Source organism: Acomys minous (assembly GCF_964271855.1).
Source record: "Acomys minous genome assembly, chromosome: 11".
Taxonomy (NCBI): domain Eukaryota; kingdom Metazoa; phylum Chordata; class Mammalia; order Rodentia; family Muridae; genus Acomys; species Acomys minous.
In genome coordinates, this window is record NC_140492.1 from 80104198 (window position 1) to 80118092 (window position 13895).

Below are 13895 nucleotides of genomic sequence, written 5' to 3' on the forward strand. Positions count from 1 at the left end.
GTTCTTAACTGTTGGAAGCATTCAGGTTGGGTTTAAAGATGACGTCTCTGAATTTAGATTCCTACCTCCTTCTGCAATTTAGTCTTGAATGTTTATATTATTTCCGTCAAGCGGCAACCCACTAGAGGTAATTACTGAATTTTTCTGCTTTGTTGAGAATCATTTTATTTTATGGCTTCCCTTGGTTTCTATTTTCAGAGCCATCTTTCTCAGTTTGCACGCCCTCTCTCCACCCCCAGAACGGCTATGCCTTGTGTCTCTTCCCACTTTATGTATTTTCATTTGGAAATACTCCCCCATGATATTTGCCTCTCCCTGGGAATTGCTCTAATCATTCCTTACAATAGAAAGGCAACTTGTGTTTTATTAAGCAGTCACCTAAAAAACAATCTAGTCTTAAGAATGATTCTGTCAAAAATATTAGAATTCAATTTACTTGAAAGATCAAATAGTAACTATAAATTCTTATATTTTCATATCAAGGTTAGCTGTCTACACTTTCTTACTTGTCTATTCTCTTGATGTACTAAAATAAAATTGATTGTGGATCTGTCTGTCTGTCTGTCTGTCTGTCTGTCTGTCTGTCTCTCTCTCTCTCTCTCTCTCTCTCTCCTTCTTTGTCTTCTTCCTTCCATCTGTCTCCCCTTTCTCCTCTCCCTCTCTCCTCCCCTCATGCCAGCACCCAGTACCTTATAAATGTTACGCCAGCATACCACCACTCAGCAGTAGCTCTAGCACCTTCTTACTCATTGTTAAATTTATAATAATTTATTTTCATTTAAATTGATATATAACACAATGTGTAAATCTTAAACATATCATTGAGGTTTCTTAAGGGGAAAAAAATTCCCTCTTTCTGTCCACTCATCACTTTGTCTGTTTTGGGGTCAATCCAATACGACTTTTAATACCACGTGTGTGATAATATCTGGCACGGCTAGTACTTCTCTTTTAAAGCATGTTTGGTTATATGTGGTTGTATGTTTCTCCATGTAAACTTTGAAGTAGGTATGAATCCTTCTAAGTGAAATTTTGTATGGAAATTTGATAGAGTACTGAGTTGTGTTCGATACTGCTATACACTGGTAAGATGAAGAATTTTAAATGGAAACAAAATATTTATTGTAAAATTTTCTGTAGTTCTACTGTGAGCAAAAGGCATATTCCTTTATTCTACCATCACATTTAAAGTTTAATAGAGGGCATCTTCCAAAATGGAGCAAGAAGATTCACATACATCTGCTTGCTACCTCTGTGGCTGACGTGCTGAGATGGCAGATAGAGGTTAAGTCAGATTGGATGACATAGGGTCACGGTAAAACTACTTGGCACAGTAGTTGGGTGAGTCAGACCTGGACAGTGGGGGTGGCGGTGGGGGGGGGGAAGAGAGCAAGATAGCGAACAGTGGAGGGATTAGACAGGCTTCCACACATGATGTGAGAACCAGTCAAAGGAGAGGAAGGGCACTTAGTCCCCAAGTCAGTGGTTCTCAAGGAAAGTTTATATAACCCTCCTCTCTACCACTGAACACTAGTTCTGTTCGGAGACACTTCTGGCTGCCCCCGAGGACGTTACTGTGGCATGTACTACCAGGGTAGCTGCCAAGCATCCTACCATGTGTAATGCCAGTTCCCAGAAGTTCTCACTTCATAAGCTCATTGGAACCTGTTGGGCACTAGAGGCTGTGAAATCTTTCTGGATATGGTGCTGTGGGCCCGTGCTTCTTAGTTTTTGTCAACACGACAGACTCTAGAGCCCCTGGGAATAGAGGCCCTCAAATGAGAAATTGCCTTATCATATTAGCCTGTAGCAAATCTGTGGGGGTGTATTCTTTTTTTTCTTGTTTTTTCTTTTTCTTTTTGTATTTTTGTTGCAATTTTTAAAAATAATATTTTTCATTTTTTACATATACATTTATATTATTACACATATATAAAATAAAACTACATACAGCAAGAACAACCACAAAACAATCACGAATTATATAAATGTTATATTCATAGTGTTTCGGCTATTTGTATTTGGCAACCTTGAAGAAAACATTTTCCTATCTTGATGAGCCTAAAATTCTGAATGTAAATCAATATCTATCCTATCTCATCTCTATCAACTTAAAATATCTATCTAGACCTGAAGACATCTTAACCCCTAAACAACTAACCTTAATTGTGAAACTAAACTATTTGGTCTTCAACCCCATCAGAGACTTGAGAAGGAGTAAAAATAATTACCTGAGTATATAAGGGGTGCAGGTTAGCAGCTTCCCAAATGAGAAGATGACGGAGAGAGTTTGCTGCCTGAACAGTCACCCAAGACTCTCTACAACATTGGAGCATCACCTTCAACCTTCTGGCCCTTTATACCTGACAGACATATTTGTGAGGCAGCAACTATTGAGGACTTGCTTACCCTGTCTTAGCAGAGTTTGGCCATCGACTCTGCCTGCATCCAGGCTTACCCTTTTATAGGCAGAACTCTACCAGTGGTCAAAACAAGGACATTTTGAGGGGGACGAGTTTTCTTAACGATTAATTAAGAAGGCCCCACCAGCTGTGTGCATTCTGCCCCTGGGTAGGTGGTCCTGGGTTGTAAAAAAACAAAAACAGCAATCTGAGCAAGCCGTGGAGAGCAAGCCAGTGCGTAGTGTCCCGACACGGTCCTTGCTTTGGTTCCTTCCTCCAGGCTTCTGTGTCGACCTCCTGCCCAGGCTTTGCTCAGTGGAGTGCAGGATGGAAGCATAAGCCAAACAAGCCGATTCCTCCCTCAGGTGGGTGTGGTCATGGTGCTTCTTCACAGAGACAAAGACGCAAACTATTACAGGACCCTTGATGCTGAAGGGGAAACAGTTACATTTGAGGAAATTCTTATTGTGCTCTTTCTGTTCCTGCTATTTTGTTGTTTACGTGTGTGTGCTTGGAACAACACACATGTAACAGCATACTTGTAGGTATGCATACCTGCTCACACACACACACACACACACGTGTGCGCGCACGCGCGCGCGCGTGTGTGTGTGTGTGTGTGTAAAACTTGACCTTATATTTTAATTCAGCAAGATCATACACAGCTAAAAGATCTCATTCTCCACCAAAACACCCCATGTCCTACCAGCTATCTGACAAATTCCATACACGATTGTTTTAACTCTGTTTAAGAATATACTAAATCAAGCAAAATATTTTTGTCACTTATGATTGATTAACTTCATGAGGTAACCCAGACCCAGAAAGACGTAAGTGGTATGTACTCACTTATAAGTGGATAAACATAGTACAATTCACAGATCCAAAAGAAGATAAATAACAAGGAGGACCCAAGGGAGGATGCTTAAATCTCACTTAGAAAGGGAAATAGAATAGACAGTGGGAGTGGGTGAAGAGAAGGAACAAGGTCGGGGGGGGGAGCACGGAGAGGAATGAAGGTGAGGGTCAGACCTGGGGAGAGCTGGGGCCTGCGGAGAGAAGAGAAGGCTGGAGACACCTCTGTGACAAGCTGGAGCCCTAGGACAGCATAGGCTTCTGGGAGGATGTGGGCGTGACTGTAGCTGAGACTCCCAGTAGCAGGGGTCACGGAGACTGCACAGGACACCCTTCTAACTAGACGGGACTCCTAGTGGAGGGAGGTGACCCCCAACCCACGCACGAAAACTTAGACCCAAAACTTGCCCTGCCTACAAGATGTGCGGCGATAACAATAGAACAGACAGAGCTTAGATGGAAGGAAGGTCCAACCAACGCCTGGCACAACCTGAGACCCACCTCATGGGAGAGAGCCAACCCTCTCGATACAGTCATCAAGGTTCTGCGATTGTCTCAGACAGAAGCCTAGCGTAGCTGTTCCTCTGAGAGGCTCCACCCAGCAGTGGATCCAAACAGATGCTGAAACTCACAGCCAAACGTTGAGTAAAGCATAGGGAGTCTAGTAGAGAAGTGGTCGGGGGGGCGGGGGGGGTGGATAGAAGGACCTAGAAGTGACAGGAGCTCCACAGAAAGACCAACAGAGCCAACTAACCAGGGCCCAGAGGGGCTTGTGGAGACTGAAGCACCAACCAAGGACCATGCATAGACTGGACCTAGGCCCCTCTGCACAGATGTAGCCAATGGGCAGATCAGGCTTTATGTAGGTCCCCTAGTAAGTGGAGCATGGGCTGTCTCTGACATGGACTTGGTTGCCTACTTTTTAATCACTGCCCCCTGGTGGGAGGCTGTGTCACCAGGTCACAGGTGAAGAGGATGTGCTCAGGCCTGATGTGCCTTAATGAGCTGGGGTGGGGGTGGGGTCTCCCCTTTTCTGAGAAATAAGGGAGGGAGGGGCCTATGATTGGTATGTAAAATGAGTAAATTAAATAATTTAATTTTTAAAAGAAAAGTATTTAGGTCGGGCAGTGGTGGTGCACGCCTTTAATCCCAGCACTCAGGAGGCAGAGGCAGGTGGATCACTGTGAGTTCGAGGCCAGTCTGCTCTACAATGTGAGTCCAGGACAGCCAAGGCTACACAGAGAAACCCTGTCTTCAACCCCCCCCCCCAAAAAAAGAAAGAAGGAACGAAAGAAAGAAAGAAAAAAGAAAAGAGATTTAGAAGTAATATGTGGCCAAGTGGTTTGCCAGTGCTTTAGGTAAGGGAGCCAGCTGTTTAACATGATTTAGACCGATGTGGTGTATTTCTCATGCCCTGGAATTAGGTTGCTGACTTTCAACTGGGTTTCTTTTCCAAACTCCAAATCTATGGAGCAGCTGGTGGATTTCAGTGACTGCCTGGACCAGCAGTCACATCATTTTAGCATTTAAAGTTAGTTTTCTCATCTTAGCATGTGAAGAATGCAAATGTGTGTTACTTATTAGGTGAAATGTTACAAAGACACCAAATGTAGGGTGTAGGACAGCCCAGCTAATGGGGTATCAGCAGTAGCAGCCTGAGGTGTTACCAAATTACACCAGGAAAGGGATGATGACATAACGGTGAGTGTAGCATCAAGGAGCCCAGTAGAGCACACTGTCCCCAATGACTCATCTCCATACACAAAAGATGAGTGCATTAGGCCATGTGCTCAGGCTAAGTTCAGAGGGGACTATCCTTTGCAGGAAGAAACAGTGAAAATTAAAGAACTCATAAAGTTCAAAATGCTGCTCTCACAGACACAGAGATTTGTATCTCCTTTGCACCTACATGTAATTGTCAGAGCTCACAACAAAATGTATCATTTTACCATATATTTTAGGTGTAAAAGAACCTGGGCTTGATACTGGATCTACTGTGTGTGTGGCTTAGTGTCCCCTATAATCACCAGGCATAAGTCATTGCTCACCCAGAATCTAATACGAAAAAAAATGCCTCCAGCTGGTCTTACCAACTGCATTTCCACTCTTCTGACACATTTACCACTGTACTGCCAGTGTGAACCTTCTAAAATATAAAACTGATCCTGTCACTCTCCTGGTGACCAGACTGAGTTCTTTGGACAGATATCTTTTGATGTTTTCCAACTACTGGGTCTCTGCTCATATTCTCCTGGCCGCCTTAAGCATTCTCCACTCTTTTGTCCTTTGTTAATTCTACTCATACTTTAAGATGCCTTCCAGGAATCCCCTATCCAGTGAGCAGGCTGATTTCAGGTGCCCTGAATTTAGGCTTCCTCTTACTTCCCTTACAATCCTCGCGTGAATGAATGGGAATTGTTTGGTCCTCCTATATAGATGGCGATAAGCTTTTGGTGACAGACACCTGATCCTAATTACCTTCCTTTGACAAACAGCACAATTACTGGAAAAGAATGGCGTAAGTAGGTTATGGGAAGGAAGAAAAGAAATGGAGGCAAAAAAAAAAAAAAGAGAGAGAGGATGAGGAGAGACAAGAGTAAAGCACACAGTATCGCAGTGCTCATTAACAGATAGGCTAGGAAGAGCAGGACACAAAGGAGTGGAGTCAGGTAGATGGTATAGAGGTCTCTGATTTCTAAGATAACCCACTGTAAATGAGGGACTGTGCATCCTTACCAAGTCCTCATAAACTGCACTTTCTCTGTCGCAATTTGCAAATTGTGCCACAGCAGCTCGAACATTATCCTTTGACTTTGAACAGGCTTTCTAGAGCTGTAATCTAAACCTCAAAGCTTTGCTTCTTGTTTTGGTTCATGTTAATATCTTTCTAGGCAGCTTATTCGACTATTAAACACCACATAAAAGATAAGAAGAACTTTAAAATATGTGAATGTCTAGAAAACTGATGAACTACTTCTTGGTGTCTCTCACTAAGTCAAAGTGTATGATCTTTCATTAATTATATACTAATGCTTTACTAAACCTATTCTTTAAGTCATTTAGGCTAAAGAACTTCATATTTAATTTAATTAATTTATGTATTTATTTATTTTGGATTTTGGAGAAAGAGTTTCTCTCTGTCCTGATCTTGCTTTGTAGACCAGGCTGGCCTCGCACTCACAGAGATCTTCCTGCCTCTGCCTCACTGAGTGCTGGGATTACAGGTGTGCGCCACTGCGCTAGGCTTATATGTTATTGTAGCAGAAAGAAAGGAATCAATAAGGTAGCCCTTTGCATTATGTGACCATGAAGCCCAAACCTTAGTAAAACTAAGGGTAAGGTATAGAGAAATCTCTAATTTAGTGATTTTTCCATCAGAGACCCGCATATGTGACAGAAATACTGTAAAGTTACTTAGATAATAGAAGATAGAATTTCAACTTAATTATACATATACAGCTTTTGTATCTAAAAGCACACAATTCAACTTTATCAGCTGTCAAACTTCTTATTTAAGGGATTTTCATTGAAATTCTTTGTAGCAGTATACAAACAGAAGCTGTCTGCCTTCCCATTAGATCTACAGTGCTGCAGTCAATGCTGGTGTGGCGCTATTTCAGGACCCTTGACATCAAGATAAGCTCAACTAAGAGATCCAAGTCAGTGTTACCCATAGTTTAAATTCTTGATTTTACCACCCAACACCACAGTTATATCTTTTCTTTCTGGGCCCTTGAAAGATACAGGTCATACTCAGTAGTTGCACTTCCACATTTCAAACTCCCAGAGTTGGGCAGATGTGCTTTAGTATACTTATTATACAGCAAGAATGTCTTAGGAGCAATTGGCTCATGAACTCAATTACAGCTCTGTCTTACAGCCGCAGTCCTCCCATTTGTACATTTGAACTATTAATAACACACTATGTCTCATTTTTCATCTAGACTGATGTGTAAATCCTGACTAGTTAGTTATACATTGTTGGATCCTGGTTCAAGGCCAATATGCTAGGAGTGATGGTCAGTGTTAATTGACAAGTTGACGTCATCTAAAAAGAAGCAGCTGGGAACAAAGTCTCAGCGAGGTGACTCGCCATTTAGACGAGGTAGCCCTGTGGGCGTGTCTTTGTGGGGATGGATCTTGAGGATTCTGGACTGTTTAAGAGCACTAGCATGCATTTAAGAGCTTTGCTCTCTACTCCTGACTGGGAATGCAGGGTGCATGATTGCTTCAAGTCCCTGCTGCTGTGCCTTCCCCACCGAGATGGGCTGTGTCCTGCAAGTAGGAGCCAGATATATTATTTCTCCCTTAAGTTTCTTTGGACAAGTTGTTTTAATCACAGCTACAAGAAAACAAACCAAGATTCTACCCACACACAACAGTTGAACGTCGCAGAAGGTAGGTTTGTAAGATAGCTAGAAACTCTCTGTTCCTCCCCGCACACTGGAGTTAAATGAAGTTTCAGCTCTGCAGAGGCCAAATCAATACCATTTTGTGTTCAGGGCCTGAGCGCCTGACCCCGTTCCCCCCACACACACACCGAATTTCCAGAGAGAGTCCCAAACATACAACTAGCAACTGTTCCTAGGATTTTTTACCTGGGGCCAACCAATAAGAGCTACAGGTCACACTGACCAAAACAAACAAAAAATTCCCTCCTGTGATCAGGCCCTGGTTCCGTTGCTTAGCCCTGGTCACCCAGCCAATGAGCTTAAAGGTCACCCTGTTAGCCAATCAAGTGTGTATTAATCACTGTTGCTAAAGTCTGTTTCTGTAAAGGATATAAAAACCCGCTACTTTTGCTGCTCAGGGTCTCCTCCTTCCCAAAGGCAGGTAGACCCCGTCGCCACAGATCAATAAAAGCATTTGCATCTATCGCAGACTCTGTCTTTCATTGGGGCTTCCAGGAAAAGATTCTCCCGACACGACAGCTCCCTGGCTTCAAATGATGACTATAAAATTGAGTACTTTGTCATAATAAAGTCAGAATTTTTCCTGAATTTGCCAGATCCCTAAGTTCCTAATTCTCTTCTCCTGATTTTTTTAAAAAAAAAAATCAACAATTAATCAATGAAGTTTAAGGCCAGTCTCCTTTAATTTTTGTTGGAAAATTTTTCAAATTTCCTAAGGTTGTGTGCATAATTCACACACATAGAATTATGTGTGTGAATTTAAATCATAGAATTAAAAGAGTAAATGTTGTAAATAGGCATATAAAAGGGAGTGTAAAAAATAACTGCAGAACTGTGACAGGTGGAAAATAAAACATGAAATAAATACAAAGTAAGGTAAGCTATATGCAGCTTTATTCCCACTACAAATCCCGAAAAACAACAAAAAGGGACTTTTCTGAGTTACTAATACATGAGGACTGCTTGTGTTCAACCTTGTGATCTTGAGTCAATATTCTGAAAGAGGGTGCTAAGTTTTCAGCTCTGCCTTTATCATCTTCTTCTCTTCTAAGCCAGTGTCTTCCTTTTTGTTCATGCTTCTTTTTAAAAAATTATTCTAATGAGTCTATAACTTACAAAGAGTAGCTAATTTTTTAAAAGTTGATTGTTTACAAGTTAAACTAATTTTTCTAACACCTCTGTGCAACAGAATCATGGCCTAAGTATCAGGGACATTTGATAGACAAACCCAAAAACACTTCTTTTTCTGTTTTTTTTAGGAAAGTGTTCCTGTTACCTAATCATGGTCCAATTCCTTCTCTTATCTGAGTTAGCCACACCCAGCCTTTATTGATTTCAGGCACCTCCTCGGCCATGTAAACCAGATCCAAGGTCTTCCACTTCTGATCTTCATGAGCCCCAGACATGTGGATTTAGTTGACTCTGACTCCCTGAATATCTCCACACTTGTGGCAGCTTGACCACTGCTCCGTGGATCATACTTTACTTACAAACAGAACTGTTGTATTTTTTCCCAGAGCCCTTGGAGAATGGCCACTGCATCCAAATAAAATCCAGACTACTGCACAGACAAAGAACATCACTGCTTTGACCCTAGGACACTTATTTTTCATTCCTTACTCTTGCCCTCAATTCTCTCTCTCTCTCTCTCTCTCTCTCTCTCTCTCTCTCTCTCTCTCTCTCTCTCTCTCTCTCCCCCCTCCCCGGCTCTCCCTTCATTCCTTCCTTTCTTTTTCTTTTTTTCTATTATTGCTGTTATTTTGATTTAGTTTCCGCAGTACATATTTGCTAAAATTCTGCTCCTGTGTCAGCACCTACCCCAGGCGTTTGGCATCCCTCCAGACCTTTCCTAATGCTTTGGGCTTCTCTCCCTGTTAAAGAAATACATTGTGTTTTATTTTGATGTATTTTTTTTCTTTTTTCCTCTCTCTAGAGAAGAGACCATATGTTATTTATTATGGCATCAAAGTAAATAAGTTTACTTTGCTAAGATTCTCTCATCCTTATCAGCTAACAATGGCGAGCACATTGGCATTTTCTAAAAATCACACACAGATATTTCCCCAAACCAGCACTGTCAAGTGAGAACTCAGTCCGTCCAATTAATATCTGACTTTTTATTTTAAAACAATCCTCTAAGCTGATATGATAAGCGGCAGAGCAAAAGCATTTGTGGAAGGTTGCCAGTGCCATACTACAAGTCACACTCTGCTTCTTGTGGCCGATGACCTGGCATTGCTGAAGTTGTTGCTTTCATATTCCATGTCCAGGGCTTCCCCTTATCCGCCAGTTTTCCTACCTCAGGAAAAACATTTGGGTCCCTGAAAAGGAAGAAAACCAACCTGGTCAACTGGGAAGCCAACCAGGTCATATTAAAGAAAATAGCTATAAAGTCACACAGCAACTTTTAAACAATAAATAACACAAGCTAGGGCATTGAGCCCTGCTTGTCATGCCAAATTCACTTGTGTCCTTAGTCCAATTTTCTTCTCTAGTTTATGTTCTGTCATTAGACTCTGAGTTAGACTTCTATACATTGCTGCAGACTTAATAAAGATATTTCTTTCTTTTCTTTTTCTTTTTTTTTTTTTTCTGGTGCGCTTCCAGAGACCTAGCATGCAGTGAAGGTTTTATAGTGCTATGCAGTGCGGCAGATGTCATTCCATTTGCCTAAGTCCTGCTGACATTTGGAGATGTGGATTAATTGAGCTACAGAATGAAATTTAATTAAAATTAAATACAGACTTGGCCATTGTATCTGCTCATTTCCTGCGCTCTAGCATGTGTATTTGCAAGCAGTGCCATGGTTAATTTGTTTAATCAGGACGCTCTGTGGGGGGAAGCTGCACTTTGTTTTACGCTGAAAGACTGAGGGTTTTGTGGGATGCCAGGTTGGGTTTCATTGTGCACAATGCAAGCTCTGTAAATGATGCTACTGATGAGCCTCAGAGGGCTACCTGAGAGCATGGTGGCCCCACAGGAACCCATAGAGAGACAACTTGTCACAGACAATGCTTAGTGATGTCGTCTAAATTGGCATTACATGACCACGGGAATCTCGTCTATTACCCATTAACGTGTTGCCATAGTGTTTTTTCCATCCAGATACCCATTCATGCAATTACTCAACCAACATTTTTTTAGTACCAACTATGTGCCAAACCTCACATGTAAGGAAAACATTGTTATTACACAAACGTAGTAAAAACACAATAATAATATTCTTCCTGCCAAAAAAAAAAATCTCAGGATAATTTGTCATTTCGTGAAATGACAAGATCATCCTTTAGAACAAGATAGCATAGGGTTTTAAAACTTTGTCTCCAGGATGTGGAGAAATAATTCTACTTTTTGTTCAGACGGGATTGCATTAAGGTAAGGGGGGCTCTGTGGCAGCCTTGTGCTAAGAACCATTTCAGAAGCCTCCTCCTAGAGTAGGAGAGATTTGCTGGTTACTGAAGTTAAAAACTGAACTACGTTCCAGAAGTCATCCAAAGACCAAGAGTTTTTATCTTCTATCTGTATACCTTTCTATTCTCCCCTCTGTATTTTAAGCTTTCATTTGAAAAGACCTAGGCAAGCACATCTGCTCCAGGATATATTAAAAGATTTCTATTGGATCTAGCATATGATGTCATGGTACCAAGGAGTGGGCAGCCTGTGTTTGGACAGTCTGCCATCACCCCTTTGGAAGCAAGAGCATCACCTACTTCTTCTTCAGAGAATCACTCATCCCACAATTACGTCCCCTAGGTGAAAGTGTGTGAGCTGCAGGGGAACCAATGTCTATGATACTGCCAGTAGCCTCTGTTCCAAAATGGTCCCATCGTTTGAGCCAGCCAGTAATACCACATGTTAAGCCTTTGGTTCATGACAGGGTGCAATTCATGAGTCTTCTCCATCCCTAAAGGGGAAACTTTCTGAAAATGCTGCCAATGGCAAAAGAAGCCCCGGAGAAATGAAGACACTGGTCCTGTCTTCTGAGCCTCACCCAGTGAGTGTTTGCGCAGGTTGGTGTGAGTTGGTTTTCTGGCTGCAAGACTGACAAGGGCCACAGCTGATGAGCCATGTCTTTATCCCAGCATTCATGTGGGCTGTAGTCAGAAAACCACACAGAGGATGATTTCGTTGAAAGGAGAGAATAAAATCAATTATAAGGCAACTTAAGTGAATAATCCTTTGTCTTTTAGTAAGCCCACTTAAATACATTAGTATTGCTCAAAAAAAAATATATATATAGTTTCTACTTTGTTTGACGTGGCCGTTATATGACTCAAAGAACTCATTCAAGGTCACCCAACAGATTCAAGTGGGGAAAGAGACAATTCTAGCTACTTCATATTGATTTAGCCTCATATAATTGCCCCCCAAGAAACCCCATGACCCTGTTCTGTGGTATATGCTAGAGTCAGCTGTCTTAGCACCTGGAAATTGTTCTTTTGTGTTCCCTGCATGGTACACGGAGGTTGTGAGTTCTTGTAAATTCCAAAGTAAGTCCTTCTTTTTTTTTTTTTTCCTCAGCTGAGCTGTATTGCTTCTAGCTACGGACTCAAATTGCCCCAATATATGGGCACACCGTGTATTTTTCTGGCATACACTCTCTATTCTGCATCAGCCATACTTAATTTATATGAGCAATGTCCTATTCTGTGTTCATCTCAAGGACCACTTTGAAGTCATGGCAAAGAAAGCGTACCATTTTTCTTCTCCGTATGTCTTTTATGAACAAAATTTGAAATTTTGTGTTTGTTCCTTTTTCTTTCAGTGCTAGGATTGAACCCAGGGCCCCACTCAGACTAGGGACATGCTCTATCACAGATATGTATTCATGACTGTAATCCTGATCTTTTCTAACTTTTCTCATTTTTCATAAACATAATAATTTTAACTGCAAGAGTGCCATTTAAATTATAATTAATGCATAAATACCATGGTATTTGTTGAGCCTAAGTTCTAAGTATTGCTACCATGTCGGGGATGACTCTTTTTAAGCTGATTGATCTAATTAAAGATAGATAATGGAATTGTTATATTAATGAAAAGAACACCTTTTTGGTTTTAGAGGCAGGCTTTCTGTGTGTAGCCTTGGCTGTCCTGGACTTATTTTGTAGACCAGGCTGGCCTTGAACTCACAGAGATCCCCCTGCCTCTTCCTCCCCAAGTGCCGGGATTATAGGTATCCGTCACTGCACCTAGTTCAATTATTTTGATTTCTTCTCATCTTTTTGTCACTTCTACACAAAATGGGTTCAAAGAGTAAAAAAGAAAGGAAAATATAATGCTTATTATAACTTTAACTCTTAGTAAAAAGTTTAATTTTTATCAGTGAACTATGCCATCTTTAGGGGAGGTGGCCATGTGTATGTTGTCTTATCATGAATTTGAAAAGGTTTAAAGGCAAGTTTGGAGGAAAGAAAAGGAAAGGAAAATGAGGTAGTTATGTTATAACCTTGAAAATAAAGAAAACAATTTTAAATATTAGTGGGCACTCTCTCAGAAAGGAATGGTTACTGAAACTGGGTGCCATATATTTAGGTTTTCAGGAGTATGCTTCTGATGACTGCTAGGCAGGTGTAACTGCGTAGTTAAGAAGTGAAGACCAACAGTACTTGTCTCCAGAATAAAGCATAGAGACACCTCCATTTGGAACTGCAGCTCCTGGCTGTCTCTTCGTCTTATTTAGCCCCATGCTTTTGCTCTAAAGAAGCCACTCACTTTCTATTTGTGTATAACAAACACGTTTCTCAGTTCTCTGGTCTTTCATTAGTAAACAATCTTGCTGAATTTTGTTTCATTTTTGAGATTGTAATTCAGTGCTCTTTGGAAGTGTTGTAGACATTTGCCCCTGTTGGTGCCCACTGTACGTCCTCTGCAGCAGCTACGGCCATTCTCCCACAGGAGTTGTGTGACCAGCACAGGTTCAGTGCTACCTCCAGTGTTGTGCACCTGGGGTACACGATGTACAGGAAACACTCCATGACAGTTAGATTTGTAATTCATCATTAAGGGCAACTGAAGGAAGCCTGAGAATTGTTTCTGATATTTGGTCCAGAGCAAGGTGACAGAAATCTACAGTGAGTCACCTTTTGTCGAAATTTTAAGAGAATAATTACTTTTTCCAATTAAGGCTCCGTTTCAGTGGACTGATCTCTGCAGGATAACCCCATTGCTGCCTGAATTATATTTAGTCCTTACATGCTTCTAAAAGTGCTGCCAGGTATGGTGA

At 41.4% G+C, this 13895-nt stretch overlaps 1 protein-coding gene across 2 annotated transcripts in view; it reads left to right on the plus strand.

The window, feature by feature from the left end:
* Positions 1-13895, plus strand: part of KIAA0825 — a 410640-nt gene that overhangs the window by 269658 nt on the left and 127087 nt on the right. The gene's annotated exons all lie outside the window — the stretch shown is intronic.